Raw genomic sequence first — 14,997 nt, 5'->3', positions numbered from 1 at the left:
AGTTTCCCCCATTGTTATTTCTGTTGCAGAAAACAATGCATGTGGGTGACACTTATACGTGCACACTTGCCAAAAAACAGAAATGAGATTTTTCAGTCTTGTTTACATATCTTCCAAATGAAGAGATCTCTCAAATGCTGCATCTTCTGGTTGGTTTACTAGAACAATTTGACATTAAAGATCAAAATTCACTAGCCAGGTTTCAACAAAAACCTTTGCATGACTGACATAGGGCTCAAAAAATAAAATGATCACTGTAATTAGTCAAGGCAACCAATGATCTACTTCTTCTTTTCTTTTCTTTTTTAAAAAAAGATTTATTTATTTATTTATTTGAGAGAGAGAGAGAGAGAGAGAGAGAGAGAGAGAGAGAGCATGAGCAGGGGGAGGGGAGGGAGAGCTAGAGAGAGAATCCTCAAGCAGGTTCCCCACGGAACACAGAGCCAGACACAGGGCTCGATCCCACGACCCTGAGATCACGACCTGAGCCGAAACCAAGAGTTGGACACTTAACAGACTGAGCCACCCAGGTGCCCCTACTTCTTCCTTTTAAATGTATATATCCTTGCCAGTGTCTTTTCCAGCCATGTCAAACCATTAAAGCCAAATTTTATCAAAACAAACTAAACTTAACACCAGACCAAAGTGGTAAACTGAGATTTTAAAAAAGTACGAAGCATATTCAATTGCATTGCTCTCACTTATAAAGTAATTTTAGAAAGATCAAAGAGGGTTTTTGTTCCTGTTTAATAATAAAAATGAATAATAATGCAACATAATAAAAAGTTAATAATAATAAAAATTACTTCTTACCAAGTGGGATTTATTCCAGGTATGCAAGGCTGAGTCAGTATTCAAAAATCAATTAATGTAATCCATCACATCAACAAGCTAAAGCAGAAAAAACATATAATCATATCAGCAGATGCAGAAAAAGCATTCGATAAAATCCAACACCCATTTATAATTAAAAAGTCTCAGTAAACAAGGAATAGAAACTTGATAAAGAACATCTACAAAAAACCTCCTACAGCTAACATCACACTTTAATGGTGAGAAAATTAAAGCATTCTCACTCAGCTCAGGAATAAGGCAAGGGTGTCTCCTCTCATCGCTCCTTTTCGATATCGTACTAGAAGTCCTAAATAACGCAATAACAGAAGAAAAGGAAGTAAAAAGTATGCAGATTGGCATGGAAGAAATAAAACAATCTTGGTTTGCAGATGGCGTGATTACCTATGTAGAAAATCTGAGAGAACTCACCAAAAACAAAACAAAACAAAAAAAAACCCAACCCTCCTAGACCTAATAAGTGATTTCAGCAAGGTTGATGGATACAAGGTTAATAGTTAATATACAGGGATGCCTGGGTGGCTCAGTCGTTAAGTGTCTGCTTTCAGCTCAGATCATGGTTCCAGGGTCCTGGGATGGAGCCCTGCATCAGGCTCCCTGCTCCACAGGAAGCCTGCTTCTCCCTCTCCCACTCCCCCTGCTTGTGTTCCCTCTTCTGCTGTCTCTCTCTCTCTGTCAATTAAATAAATAAATAAAATCTTTAAAAACATAGTTAATATACAGAAGTCAATCACTGTCCTAAATGCCAGCAATGAACAAGTGGAATTTGATATTAAAAATACAATACCTCCTGCAGTGTTGGTGGGATTGCAAACTGATGGATGCAGCCACGGTGTGAAACAGTACAGAGGTTCCTCAAAAAGTTAAAAATACAATTGCCCTGTGATCCAGTAGTCATATTACGGGATATTTACCCCAAAAATACAAAAACGCGAATTCAAGGGGCTACATGCACCCTTATGTTCCTAGCAGCATTATTTACAATAGCCAAATTATGGAAATAGCCCAAGTGTCCATTGACAGATGAATGGATAAAGAAGAGGTGGCATATATATAATGGAATATTATTCCACCATAAAAAAGAATGAAATCTTGCCGTTTTCAACAATGTGGATGGAGCTAGAGAGTATGATGCTAAGTGAGATCAGTCAGTCAGAGAAAGACAAACACCATACGATTTCACTCCTATCTGGAATTTAAGAAACAAAACAAATAAGCAGAGGGAAAAAAGAGAGAGAGAATGAGACAAACCAGGAAACAGACTCTTAACTATAGAGAACGAACTGATGGTTATCGGAGGGGAGGCAGGTGGGGGCATGGGTGACATACGTGATAGGAATTAAAGAATACACTTATCATGATGAGCACTGAGTAATGTATAGAATTAGTGAATCGCTATATTGTACACCTGAGACTAATATAATACTGTATGTCAACTATAACAGAATGAAAAGTAAAAATGTAATAAAAAGGGACGGCTGGTGGCTCAGTCAGTTAAGCTTCTGTCTTTGGCTCAGGTCATGATCCCCGGGTCCTGGGGTCCAGTCCCACGTTGGGCTCCTTGCTCAACGGGGAGCCTGCTTCTCCCTCTGCCTGCCACTCCCCCTGCTTGTGTTCTCTCTCTCTGACAAATAAATAATCTAAAATAATAATAATAAATTAAGTAAATAAAATTCTTTCGGTGTAAAAAAAAACACCAAACACAATACCACTTAAATTAGCACCTCCAAAAGCAAAACACTTGAATATAAATCTGACAATATATGTACTAGATCTATATGAGGAAAACTAAAATTCTGATGAAAGAAATCAAATAACTAAATTAATTGAAGGGATGTTTTAGGTTCATGGATAGGAGCATTCAATCAGTTCTTCTCAACTTGATCTATAGATTCAACACAATCCCAGTCGAAATCACAGGAGGTTATTTTGTGAATATTGACAAAATGATTCTAAAGTTTATATGGAGAAGCAAAAACTCAGAATAGCCAAAACAATATTGAAGGAGAAAGGCAAATTTGGAGAACTGACACTATCCTGTTCCAAGACTTACTAAAATCTACATACAGTAAGACTTCACAACAAGATTGTGGGGTATTGGTGAAAGAATAGATAAACAGACCAAAGGAACAGACTAGAGAACTCAGAAATAAACTCACAAATATAGTCAACTGATCTTTGACAAAGGAACACGGGCAATATTATGGAGGAGATTTCGTCTTTTCAACAAATGGTACTGGAACAACTGAATATCCACACACACACACACACACACACACAATGAACCTAGACACAGACCTTATACCCTTTACAAAAACTTACTCAAGATGAACCATAGACCTAGGTATAAAATGCAAAACTAAAAAACTCCTAGAAGATAACATAGGAGAAAATCCAAATGACCTTGAGTTTGGTGAGGACTTATGTACAACACCAAAGTTACAATCCATGAAAGAAATCATTGATAAGCTAGATTTCATTAAAAGTAAAACTTTTCACTCTGTGAAAGACACTGTCAAGAGAATAAGACAAGCCACAGGCTGGGAGAAAATAACTGTAAAAGACATATCTGATAGAGGACTATTACCCAAAATATACAAAGAACTCCTAAAATTTAACAATGAGAAAACAAGCAACCTGATCTAAAAAATGGGCAAAATATTATTTTGTGTTTTGTTTTGTGGTAGCATTGGTGAAATTGGGTAAAGGATACACGATATTTCTCTTTAGTATTTCTTATAAATGCATGTGAAAGTATTCTTACCTTAAAACTTAAAAAATGTTTAATTTAAAAATTCTAAATAAGTAAATAAATGGGCAAAATATCTGAATAGACACCTCATTGAAGATGTACAGATGGCCCACAAGCATATGAAAAGACTGTCAACATCACATGTCATTAAGAAATTGCAAATTGAAACAGTACTGAGATACCACCACACACCTAGTAGAATGGGAAAAATCCAAAACACTGACAATACCATAAGGCCAAATGCTGGTGAGGATGTGGAGCAACAGGCACTCTCATTCGTTGCTGGTGGGAATGCAAAAATGGTACAGCCACTTTGCAAGACAGTTTGGCAGTTTCTTACAAAAGTAAACAATTGTACCCCTTGGTATTTACCCCAAAGTGTTGAAAACTCATGGCCACACAAAACGCCATATACAGATGTTTATAGCAGCCTTATTCATAATTGCCAAAACTTGTAAGCACCCAAGATGTTCTTCAGTAAGTTAATGGATAAATTGTGGTCCATCCAGACAAAGGAATATTATCCAGCACTAAGAAGAAATGAGCAGTCAAGCTATAGAAAGATACAGAGGAAACTTAAATGTGTATTTCTAAATGAAAGAAGACAATCTGAAAAGGCTACACACTGTATACTTTCAACTATATGACATTCTGGAAAAGGCAAAATGATAGAGAGTGTAAAAAGATCAGTGGTTGCCAAGGGTTAGGGGAGAAGGAAGGATGAACAGATGGGGTACAGAGGTTGCTTTAGGGCAGTGAAACTAGTCTATATGGTACTATAATGGTGGATACATGTCATTTTACATTTGCCTGAACCTATAGAATGTACCCAAGAGTGAACCCTAATGCAAACCATGAACTTAGGGTGATGAAGTGTCAATGTAGGGTCATTGATTGTAACAAATGTACCACTCTGGTGCGGGATGTTGATAGTGGGGGAGGTTGGAGGTGTGTGGGAGCAGGGGATATACGGGAATTCTCTGACTGTTCTGCTCAATGTTGCTGTGAGCCTGAAGTTTCTCTAAAAAACAGTCTATTTAAAAAATAGAATGGCCAAAGGCAGTCTAGAGCAGTGATCTCTCAATTTTTTAATGTGCCACCCGTCAGTAGAATATTTAGAGTACACATCCTCAATAAATGCATATTTATCTTCTATAAATTTTATAAGTAGTGAAAATAATTATACTACCACATTGTGTAAGCTATAACCAATAAACTGACAACAGAAATTTTTAAAAATTATTTTTAAAATATTGCCTATTTTATGTTTATATCACCCTTTCAGAGTTTCTTAGTGTATGCTTCATAGTATATGTAATGAGGTCGTCATGAATATAATTTATAAATGAACAAATACGCATACAAATTCTGGGCTCAGAATTTTTTTTTTTTTTGAGAAAGAAAGATTGAAGTTCCACCAGAAATAGAGCTGAGACAGGAACGTGGGTGCAGGGATTTCATCTGGTAGGAAGGAACAGGGAGTGTGAGATGGAGGAAAAGGATAATACGTGGTCGAGCTGGTTACCTCTGGGCAACAAAGACCTTCTGAAGAACTACCAAATGTGTCTCGGCATTGGAACTGTTGCTTCAAAAGAGGGAAACCTGGAGCATTTCTCTTCTGACTCCCATCTCCCAATGGGGGAGGGTCTCTCCCCACCCCACCTCCCCACCTCTCCATACCCCACCCCAGAGTGTTAACTCCACACACACACACACGCTCACACACACACGCTCACACACACACAAACTCACATAATTCCGTACTGTCCTGGGTGGGCTAGGTTCCGGAAAGCGGATAGAAGCGGCTGAGGCTGAGGGTGGGACTCTGCCAGCGTGTGTTTTGGTGTGGAGCACCAAAAGCTAACATAACATAACAAAAACCTATGTTAAAACAAAAGTTTGGAGCGCCCTCATTTGTGGAAGGAATGAAGGCAGGCTCCTCCCTCACCCGGTAAAGGCAGTACACTCATCCAATCGTCAATTACCACATTATCACACGAATGCCTATGTACTGTTTGCACATATATTTTTTGTCACTGTCCCAAGAGTGGCTCCAGGAGGTGCTGACATCAGACTGAGCCAGGTGAATATTCTAGATCCTTTACGTAGTAGCTATGTGACTCTGAGAAAGTTCTTTTCTTTTTCTTGGCCTCTATTTCACCTTCTGGACACTCGAGATAATAATGCCTACCCAATGTTTAAAGTTAGGATTAAAATGAGATAATAGATGTGTAAAGTGCCTGGCACAAAGACACCAATCAATAAATTAGGTGGGGTTTTTTCTTCCCCCTTTTTATCTGCCAGATCTTCTATACCTGCACACAGCAGACATACAGCTTGGGAGTTAAAAGTACAAGTCTTAAGGCACAAGGACTTGGGTTCAGAGCCAGGCCCTGCTGAATACCAATTTCAGACCTTGAGCGAGATCCTGCAAGTCTTGTTGAAACTCTGGTTTCTAGTGAGTTAATCCACCTCTCTGTGTAAGCATATATAAGATACTGAGCCTAATTTAAGTACAGTGCCTATCACTGCACTTCATATGTACATCATTACAACTATTTCTTGATTTCACTTTCTCTTTTGACATTCAGGATCTCATAGTGCCTTGGTTTACCTTTTTTTTTTATTATGAAGAACTTTAAATGGATACAAAAGTAAAGAGAATAGTATAGTGAGCCCTTATTACCCAAACCTCAGCAAGTACCAATCTTCTTTCATCTATAACCCCGACTCACTTCTTCCTCTCTCTAACTCTGTAGCAAATCACAGACATAAGATCATCTTATCTGTAATTATTCCAGTATGCATCGCGAAAGGATACCTCAAAAGAACATAAGCACAATACAATTATCATGCCTTAAAAAATGAATGATTCCTTAAGATCATCAAACTCCCAGTCGTTGCTCAAGTTTCCACTTATTTCATAAGTCTTTTCTTTTTTTTAAAGATTTTATTTTTTTTGTCAGAGAGAGAGAGGGCACAAGCAGGGGGAGTGGCAGAGGGAGAGGGAGAAGCAGGTTCCCCGCTGAGCAGGGAGCCCGATGCGGGGCGCAATTCCAGGACCCTGAGATCATGACCTGAGTCGAAGGCAGATGCTTAGCGGACTGAGCCACCCAGGCGCCCCTTTCATAAATCTTTTCTTAACCGTTTGTTTGAACTAGTATCTAAATAAAGTCAACATAGAGGGGCACCTGGGTGGCTCAGTCGGTTAAGTGTCTGCCTTCGGCTCAGGTCATGATCCCAGGGTCCTGGGATGGAGCCCCGTGTCGGGCTTCCTGCTCGGTAGGGAGTCTGCTTCTCCCTCTCCCTCTGCCACTCCTCTGGCTCGTGCTATCTCTCTCTGTCAAGTAAGTAAATAAAACCTTAAAAAAAATAAAGTCAACATGCTGTGATTGAATAATTTGTCTCTTAAATCTCTTTATTTCTGTAGGTCCCTCCTTTCTTTTTTCTTGTCCTGTAGACTTCCCACAGTCTGGATTTTGCTGTTGGCATCTTCATGGTGTCATTTAACACATTTTCTGTCTTCATAGTTCCTGTAAATTGGTAGCACTATCTAGCTATTTGATCAGATTTAGGTTTGTTCTTTTTGACAAGATTACTTCATAAGTGGCAGTGTGTTCTTCTATTAAGAAACACATTGTATCTGGTTGCGTCTTTGTGATGTTACCAGCCATTGATGATCAATGCCTAGATCCATGAATATTCTAGGTGTTGCAAACTGATACTCTAGGTCATAAAAATAAAGATGGTAAATCAAGACTCATCTGAAAGCGACCCCCCCCACACACACAGCTTTGTTAGACATCTCTTTTACAAACTGGAAAGCCAAGGAAGGGGGAACTTAAGCAGGACATTTTGTGTTATCGCAACGTCCCCTTTGTTCATGATTTTTCAATCTGCTTGAATCCATTGAACAACCTTCAAGTCCAGATTCAAACCAGATTTAGCTTGCTGCATACAAACATTTCTTTAGGCTCTGGAACAGACTCATCATTAAACATCAAACATGTGACACATTCTACACTCCTTGGACCTACCATTGCTATAATTCAGTGAAAGAAGATAGTTCATCGTGATAACATAAAGAATGGCCCTTTTCACCATTCCAGGGTTTTCCAACAAGCCAATTGTGGAGAGGGGGGCCTGGCCATCAGATAAGTCTTTATTTCACATCTTCACTAATGATCTAGAGTAGATCAAACTACCCATGAATGAGTGACCACTGAACTGGGAACAAGGACAGGTCATGTCCGAGATGGGGAGCATGACAGCAATGTGTTGTGGTACTGTGCATGGGCAAGTTCATCTTATAATGCCCTGGTTAGGGGTGCCTGGGTGGCTCAGTCGGTTAACCACCGCCTTCAGCTCAGGTCATGATCGCAGAGTCCTGGGATCGAGTCTGGCCCCGGGCTCCTTACTCAGCAGGGAGCCTGCTTCTCCCTCTGCCTGCCACTCCCCCTGCTTGTACGCTCTCTCTGTCAAATAAATAAATAAAATCTTTAAAAAAAAAGAATTTATAATGCTCTGGTTACCCTGGAATAGACCAGACCCGTTGCCTCATTCCAGGATACATAGAAGTGAGAGTGAATGGCCCACCATCTGGAAGGAAGTCTGGACTAATAAAGTTGTGTGGGAATAATAAAAGGTGCTTGTGCAAATCTTACATAACAGAAACTGAAAAGGGATGGGCCCAGAAATTACAGAACGACACATGCCATTTCTCGTTTTTGGAAAAGATAGGAATAAAATTGGAGCAGGATAAGCTGGTAAGTCCTAAGAAGAAAATGGATACAGGAAAATAATCTTCATAGTCTTGTAAGGAATTAACTCAACAGAATTTCTCATCTTAAAATTGCTGGAAATTATATGCAATTGCTCTTGACTTTAAGAGGCTTTGACTTTGGAGCGTCTGGGTGGCTCAGTCAGTTAAACATCCGACTCTTGATTTTGTCTCAGGTCGTGATCTCAGGGTCATGAGATCAAGCCCTGCATCGGGCTCTACCCTGGGCATGGAGCCTCCTGGAGATTCTCTCTCTCCCTCTCCCTCTGCCCCTCCCCTGCTTGCTCTCTCTTAAAAAAAAATAAATAAATAAAGAGGTTTTGACTTTATTTGGAAGAACAGATTCATTAGCAAAGTGGAAAAATCCATGTGGTCCAAACCTTACAGTTTTGGGGGAGGGCACAAGCTTAAAGTTCATACTCAAAGAGGCTCCTTCTGAATGGACTGGTCATCAAATAGCGGTCTCTTGGATATGCCAAGCACCTGACAAACACCATTAACCCTGACAACTTTGTGAAGTTGCTATTATTATCTCCATTTCATTGATGAGAAAACTGAGGCTCAGAGAAGCTGAGTGACTTGACCAAGGTCCCTCAGCTAATAAGAGGCAGATCCTGTTTTTAAATCCTAGATCTGTCCGTCCAAGCCTTTATACTACTCTGCCTGGTAACCCATTTTGGAAATGGCACAAGGACCTAACATTTACAGAGTATCTTGATCTAAATTGCCCATCAAGAGCCACCACATAGCTTGCCCAAAGCTGGACAAATAAACAGTGCTCTAAATAGCTCTACTCTACTACCAATGGGAAGGTAGTACAAAAACCTCATACTTGAGTGAGGGCCCTGAAGGTCAGTGCTGGATCTGTTGGATTTTAGCCTTTCCATTAGTGACCCAGAGAACAGAACAGTAAGTCTGCTCAACATGTTCACGTTTACATATAATGGCATTCTGGGTATGGGGAATTCCAGGAAAGAAGCTACCCTGAAAGCTGGGGACCCTAGCACCAACATACCCTAATAAAACTCAAGAAACAGCCAGAAAGCAAGAGGAAGGAGATCAGCAAAGATAATTGCTAGGATTCAATACGATAAAATTCAATACAGCCATACTCATGTATGACTAAAACACCTGTAGACTTAACTCCTGAAAATGTTAGCTAAGTAGTTCTGTCATTAATCAAGGTTCAGGAAAAACCATGTAGGCAGGAATATTGCACACAGGGTCTAAAAGAATCCTTTCACAGTAGAATATCCCTTCTGATTTCTACCACTTAAAAATTCAGAAAGTCGAGGAGCCTGGGTGGCTCAGGTGGTTAAGCGACCAACTCCTGGTTTCAGCTCAGGTCATGATCTCAGGGTCATGAGATCGAGCCCTGCTTTGGGCTCCATGCTTAGGGCAGAGTCCACTTGGGACTCTTTCTCCCTCTCCCTCTGCCCGTCCCCCTTGCTCTCTCTCTCTCTCTCTCTCTCTCTCTCTCAAATAAATAAATAAATAAATCTTTAAAAATAAATAAATAAATAAATAAAAATTCAGAAAGTCTTCATGAAAAGCTGTAGGGATGATTGAACAATCTAACTATAAAATCTATGGAGGAAAGTGAAAGAAACAGGAGTTTCACAATAGCCAAAAAGTAGTAATTTAATAATGGTGTCTAAGGCAATTACAGATTTAATCTTATTGGACATGATCAACTATTGTAAATTGAAAAAAAAAATTGCCAAGCATGCTCCTAGTATTAATCCATTCTAATTAAATAATTAGCTCTATCAGGAAATTTTTTCATAAACTTACCCCAATTCCAGATATTCTTATTCTTTTCTTTCCCTGGAATGGTGCAAGAAAGCAACTCTTATGTATAACTAATTCTTTAGTAATGATTTTAATATATTTCTATCCTTTCCATTTTAAATGTTTAAAGAAAAACTGAAACAAACTGATTAGCTGGATATCTCATGGTGGGGGGGCGGGGCCGTGTCCTGTAGGAGTAAAAGGCAATAAAGTATAGATACTTCTAGTCATAAGAGGAAGGCCCAAGAGCAGAAGAAAAAAAAAAATCACATAGCACCAGCAATGCAGTCAAACTGTTCTTTCCAGATGGTGGATTGGCTCTAATTTATCCCTTTGGCTTAAGTTTCACCTTGAAGCAACTCAGAACCTAAGAGTGAAGAAGTGCAACAGCAGCTTAGTTTTATTTTTTATTTAGTTATTATTTTTTTTATTTTTTAAAGATTTTATTTATTTGACAGAGAGAGATAGTGAGAGCAGGAACACAAGCAGGGGGAGTGGGAGAGGGAGAAGCAGGCTTCCCGCGGAGCAGGGAGCCCGATGTGGGGCTTGATCCCAGGACCCTGGAATCATGACCTGAGCCGAAGGCAGGCTCTTAACGACTGAGCCACCCAGGCGCCCCAGCAGCTTAGTTTTATAACGCACTTTACAGTTTATAACTCATTTTTGCATTCTTTTCCCATTTGATCAGCCTAAAAACTCTATGAGGGAGATCTGAGTTCTCTTCTGGCAGATAAAGGCCTTGTCTTCTCAGGAAATGTTGGCAAAAGGACCGGGGCAGAACTAATAGGACATTCAAACATCCCCTGTATTAGTCAGGGTTCTCCAAAGAAACAGAACCAATAGGAAATAGGAAATAGATACATGATAGATGAATGATAGATGGATAGGTAGATAGCTAGCTAGCTGTAAGTATATATAAAAGAGATACATAGATATAAGTATATATAAAAGATATATATATGTATATATATACATATTAAAAGAGATTTATTATAAGGAATTGGCTCATGAGATAATGGAGTCTAAGAAGTCCCAAGATCTACAGTCAGCAAAGTAGAGACCCAGGAGTGCTGATGGTATAAGTTCCAGTCCAAGTCTGAAGGCCTGAGAACAGGAGAGCCAATGGTGTAAGTCCTAGTTCAAGGGCAAGAAGACTGACATCTCAGCTGTCAGTCAGAAAAAGCCAATTCTCCCTTTCTCCACCTTTTTGTTCTACTCAGGCCCTTAACAGGTTGGATGAGGCCCATCCACACTGAGGAGGGCAGTCTGCTTTACTCAGTCTATGGATTCAAATGCTAAACTCTTCCAGAAACACCCTCCCAGATACATCCAAAATAATGTTTAGCCAAATACCTGGGCACCCTGTGATCCAGTCAGGTTGACATCTAAAATTAATCATCATGTCCCCTAATATCACCTCAAGGGAACAGTTTCTACCTCTGAGGGTCTCCACCTTTGCTCTGTGCCAGGCTTTACCCAGGCGGTCACCTCAGGACATTTCCTCCCAAAAAGGCCTGGATGAATTCCCCTCTGAAGATCCCATTCAAAGGCTGGACACCACAAACTACCCAGGTGGAAACAGAAACTCATTAACAAAAGCCAGGACAGAGCAGCCATCAGTGAGAATTAAAGAGAATCTCCCAACTGCAGAGAGTGGGATTCATTTAGAAAAATACAATCTAAAATCTTTGGTTTGGTGCAGCCCAAAGGGGAGTTTGAGATGGCTCTTAAGTCAGACTGAGCTGGATTCTAATAGCAGCTCTGGTCCTTCTCGTATGACCAATCTTCCAGTCGTCCAACTATGCACAGGTAACGTGGGGATTAAAACATCTCACCAGAAGCTGCTGGTCCACACAACAACATGGCTGCCTCTCACAGACCTTATGTGGAGTGGAAAAAGCCAGACACAGAAGAGTATCACGCCATATGATTCCACCGATATGAACTTCTAGAACAGCCAAAATGAATCTATGGGGATAGAAGTCAGAATAGTAGTGGCCTCTGGGGTGGTGAGAATTAACTGAAAAAGGGGCAGAGGGGGACTCTCTGTGGTAAGGAAAATAGACTGTATCTTGACTATGGTATGGGTTACACAAGTGTATACATGCATCAAAATTCATCTAACTGGGGCGCCTGGGTGGCTCAGTTGGTTAAGCAACTGCCTTCAGCTCAGGTCATGATCCTGGAGTTCCGGGATCGAGTCCCACATCAGGCTCCCTGCTCAGCAGGGAGTCTGCTTCTCCCTCTGACCCTCTTCCCTCTCGTGCTCTCTGTCTCTCATTCTCTCTCTCTCGAATAAATAAATAAAAAATCTTTAAAAAAAAAATTCATCTAACTGTATACTGAAGATCTGTGCATTTTACTGTATAACATGTTTCAGTAAAGCTTCAAAAACGCAGGGCACCTGGGTGGCTCAGTCGGTTAAGCATCTGCCTTTGGCTCAGGTCATGATTTCAGGGTCCTGGGATCGAGCCCCGCATTGGGCTCCCTGCTCAGTGGAGAGTATGCTTCTCCCTCTCCCTCTGCCCTGCTCCCAACTTGTGATTTCTCTCTCTCTCTCTCTCTCTCTCTCAAATAAATAAATAAAATCTTAAAAAAAAAAGACCTTCAGAAATGCATATCTCATTGGGCTGTTGTGAGAAATGAATGAGATAATATAAGGAAAGTGACTTCTGGTGGAGTACTTCAACACACAGTACGTGTTCAAGAAATGATGGCTAAAACACCTAGCTTTAAAGTAACTGACTTCAGAAATCTCAGGCAGTCTGCAGCATCCAGAAATCGAAGAGGATTCCAGAGCAGGGGCAGATGTTAGTTCGCTGCTTCCTCCTTCAGTAGGAGGGTTCCTACTTGTGGGCTCCTGGCCACTGTAGCACCCTGGCCTCACTGAGCACGCCAGTGGGTACTGTCCTTGGAAGCTGGCAGCAGGCAACGACCCATAGGTGCATGGGCCCAAGACAGCCCTGGGCAGGGCTGCAGTCTCCCGGAGGCTGAGAAGGGGCCTGGCTAGGGAGGGATCTTCAGTCCGGACGAAATGAGCCCCAAATAGTTTGGAGCCCCTGAGAGAGAGACTGAACTGAGGAGTAGGAGGGAGGGAGTAGGGCAGAAAAGGACCTGACTTCTGGAACTCAGCACCAAGTCAGGGTCGTGGCAGGAGGCAGAGTCCAGTTCCTAGGTCAAGACGGGAGGAAAAGAAAGGTCTTTCTGAGAACAGAGGCTTGAGCATTAGGCTTATCCCAGAGTCTGGGGTGAAATCAGTCCTGGATAAATCCAGTTGGCTCTACTATCGTACTACCGTTCAAGTTACCTAGACTCGTCCTGGATTGAACACGACGGCAACACTTCTCAAATGTGCACAAGAATTGCCTGGGAATCCTGTTAAAATCAGGCTCTGAGGTGAGACCTGAAATTCTGCATTTCTAGCAAGGTCTCAGGTGATGTCCTTGCCTTTCTGGTCCACGGGTCACAACGGGGTTAGCAAGAACCTTCTGGAAGATGCACTGTGTCAACAGTCAGATGACTGGGATGACTCCTGGATCTCTTTAAATATCTGTTCCCTCCGACTCCAGGCTCAGATGAAGAAGAGGGAAATAACGACCACCACCACCTCCCATACACACATGCACTCAACATTCAAACCACGGAAGTCAATATTCTATGAGGTATTCTAAGAACCCCACTCCTATTTATTCTGGGTTTAAAACACGGCCATAAATGGTGCTGCAAAGAGATTTACAGCTTTTAATCTTCTCATATAGCACAACTGCTAAATAGAGTGTAATATATGTGGCAGGAATGAGTCCAGAATTTATTTAAGACTTTATCCTCTCAGTTCATATGTCAAAAGATTGCCATTTCCAATTATTTATTAGGAATGTGATATTTTTCAAGGTGGATGCATTACTCTTGTTATCTGCTTTCAATTAGCTGAGAATTTACTATGCTCAGCCAAATGTCCATTCATCAGCAAATTCCAGATTCCTGGCAGTCTGATTAACTTCCCAGGGCTCTTCTTTTATAGTTTAAATAAATGAGGCTGTCTATATCTCAGGCTTGCTTGCTTATGGAAGGAAACAGAATAGGTTTTGGAATTGAAGAAGAGGAGAAGGAGGAGAGAAGTAAAAGCCTCAAGCAATCAGGAGATATTACAGAGATAAATACCTACCCTTAGACCAAGGGCTGCTCCACACTAGCGTTTTTTCAGCCATATCAAAGCCAGCAGTTCGGAAATGCAGTGCCTTCAGCAAAGGGCCGAAGGCTTGAACTTGGTGTATCATTTCTTCTGTGGGACCCAGTGTAATGGGAGAAGCATGAGCATTGGAACCAATGAGGTCTGGCTCTGAATCCCAGCTCAGCCACTTCAAAGTGGGTAAGTCTTCTAACCTCCATATTAACCTCTCTACATTTCCTCTTCTGTAAAATCACGACAGTAATGACTAACTCGCAGATATGTCGTGAATTTAAATGAAATCGTGTTTATGTAACGATGATGTCAGCTAAGGGAACCCTATCCTTGAGTTTCAAACGACATTTGGTCAAACTGTGTCCAATGTGTGCCGAAGACCCCAAATCACTACTCGTCTCTCTGGGGGACTTGAAGGGTCGGGGATAATGGGGTGGAGGGGGTGGCTGATGGTTGTCCCAGCCACGGCTGGCCGCAAGCTCCTCCGTCTCCTGAGTCGGTCCTGTTCCAGATTTCCCACTGCACGTGCAACATAGAACGTCCCTGTTCATCAGTGTATTCGCACACATCCAAAAATCAACCCAGTCATGCAAGGTCTTATGAGTAGCAGATTTTATTACTGAAGACCTGGGGGAGAAA

The 14,997-nt window shown here is 41.1% G+C and overlaps 1 long non-coding RNA gene across 1 annotated transcript in view; it reads right to left on the bottom strand.

Annotated features, from left to right (window-relative positions):
• Positions 1-14,396, bottom strand: part of LOC114216877 (uncharacterized) — a 51,938-nt gene extending 37,542 nt beyond the window's left edge. The window contains exons 1-2 of the long non-coding RNA XR_003610852.2: positions 14,341-14,396; positions 814-891 (exon numbers count right to left, since the gene is read on the bottom strand). This is a non-coding gene — a long non-coding RNA (uncharacterized LOC114216877). The remainder of the gene's footprint in view (positions 1-813; positions 892-14,340) is intronic.
• Between the last annotated feature and the right edge of the window lie 601 nt (positions 14,397-14,997).

This window comes from Eumetopias jubatus, unplaced genomic scaffold, assembly GCF_037043125.1.
Source record: "Eumetopias jubatus isolate StellerSeaLion01/CBP00866 unplaced genomic scaffold, mEumJub1_p1.0 scaffold_11, whole genome shotgun sequence".
In the NCBI taxonomy this organism is placed as follows: Eukaryota; Metazoa; Chordata; class Mammalia; order Carnivora; family Otariidae; genus Eumetopias; species Eumetopias jubatus.
This window is presented reverse-complemented; position numbering and strand designations above follow the sequence as displayed.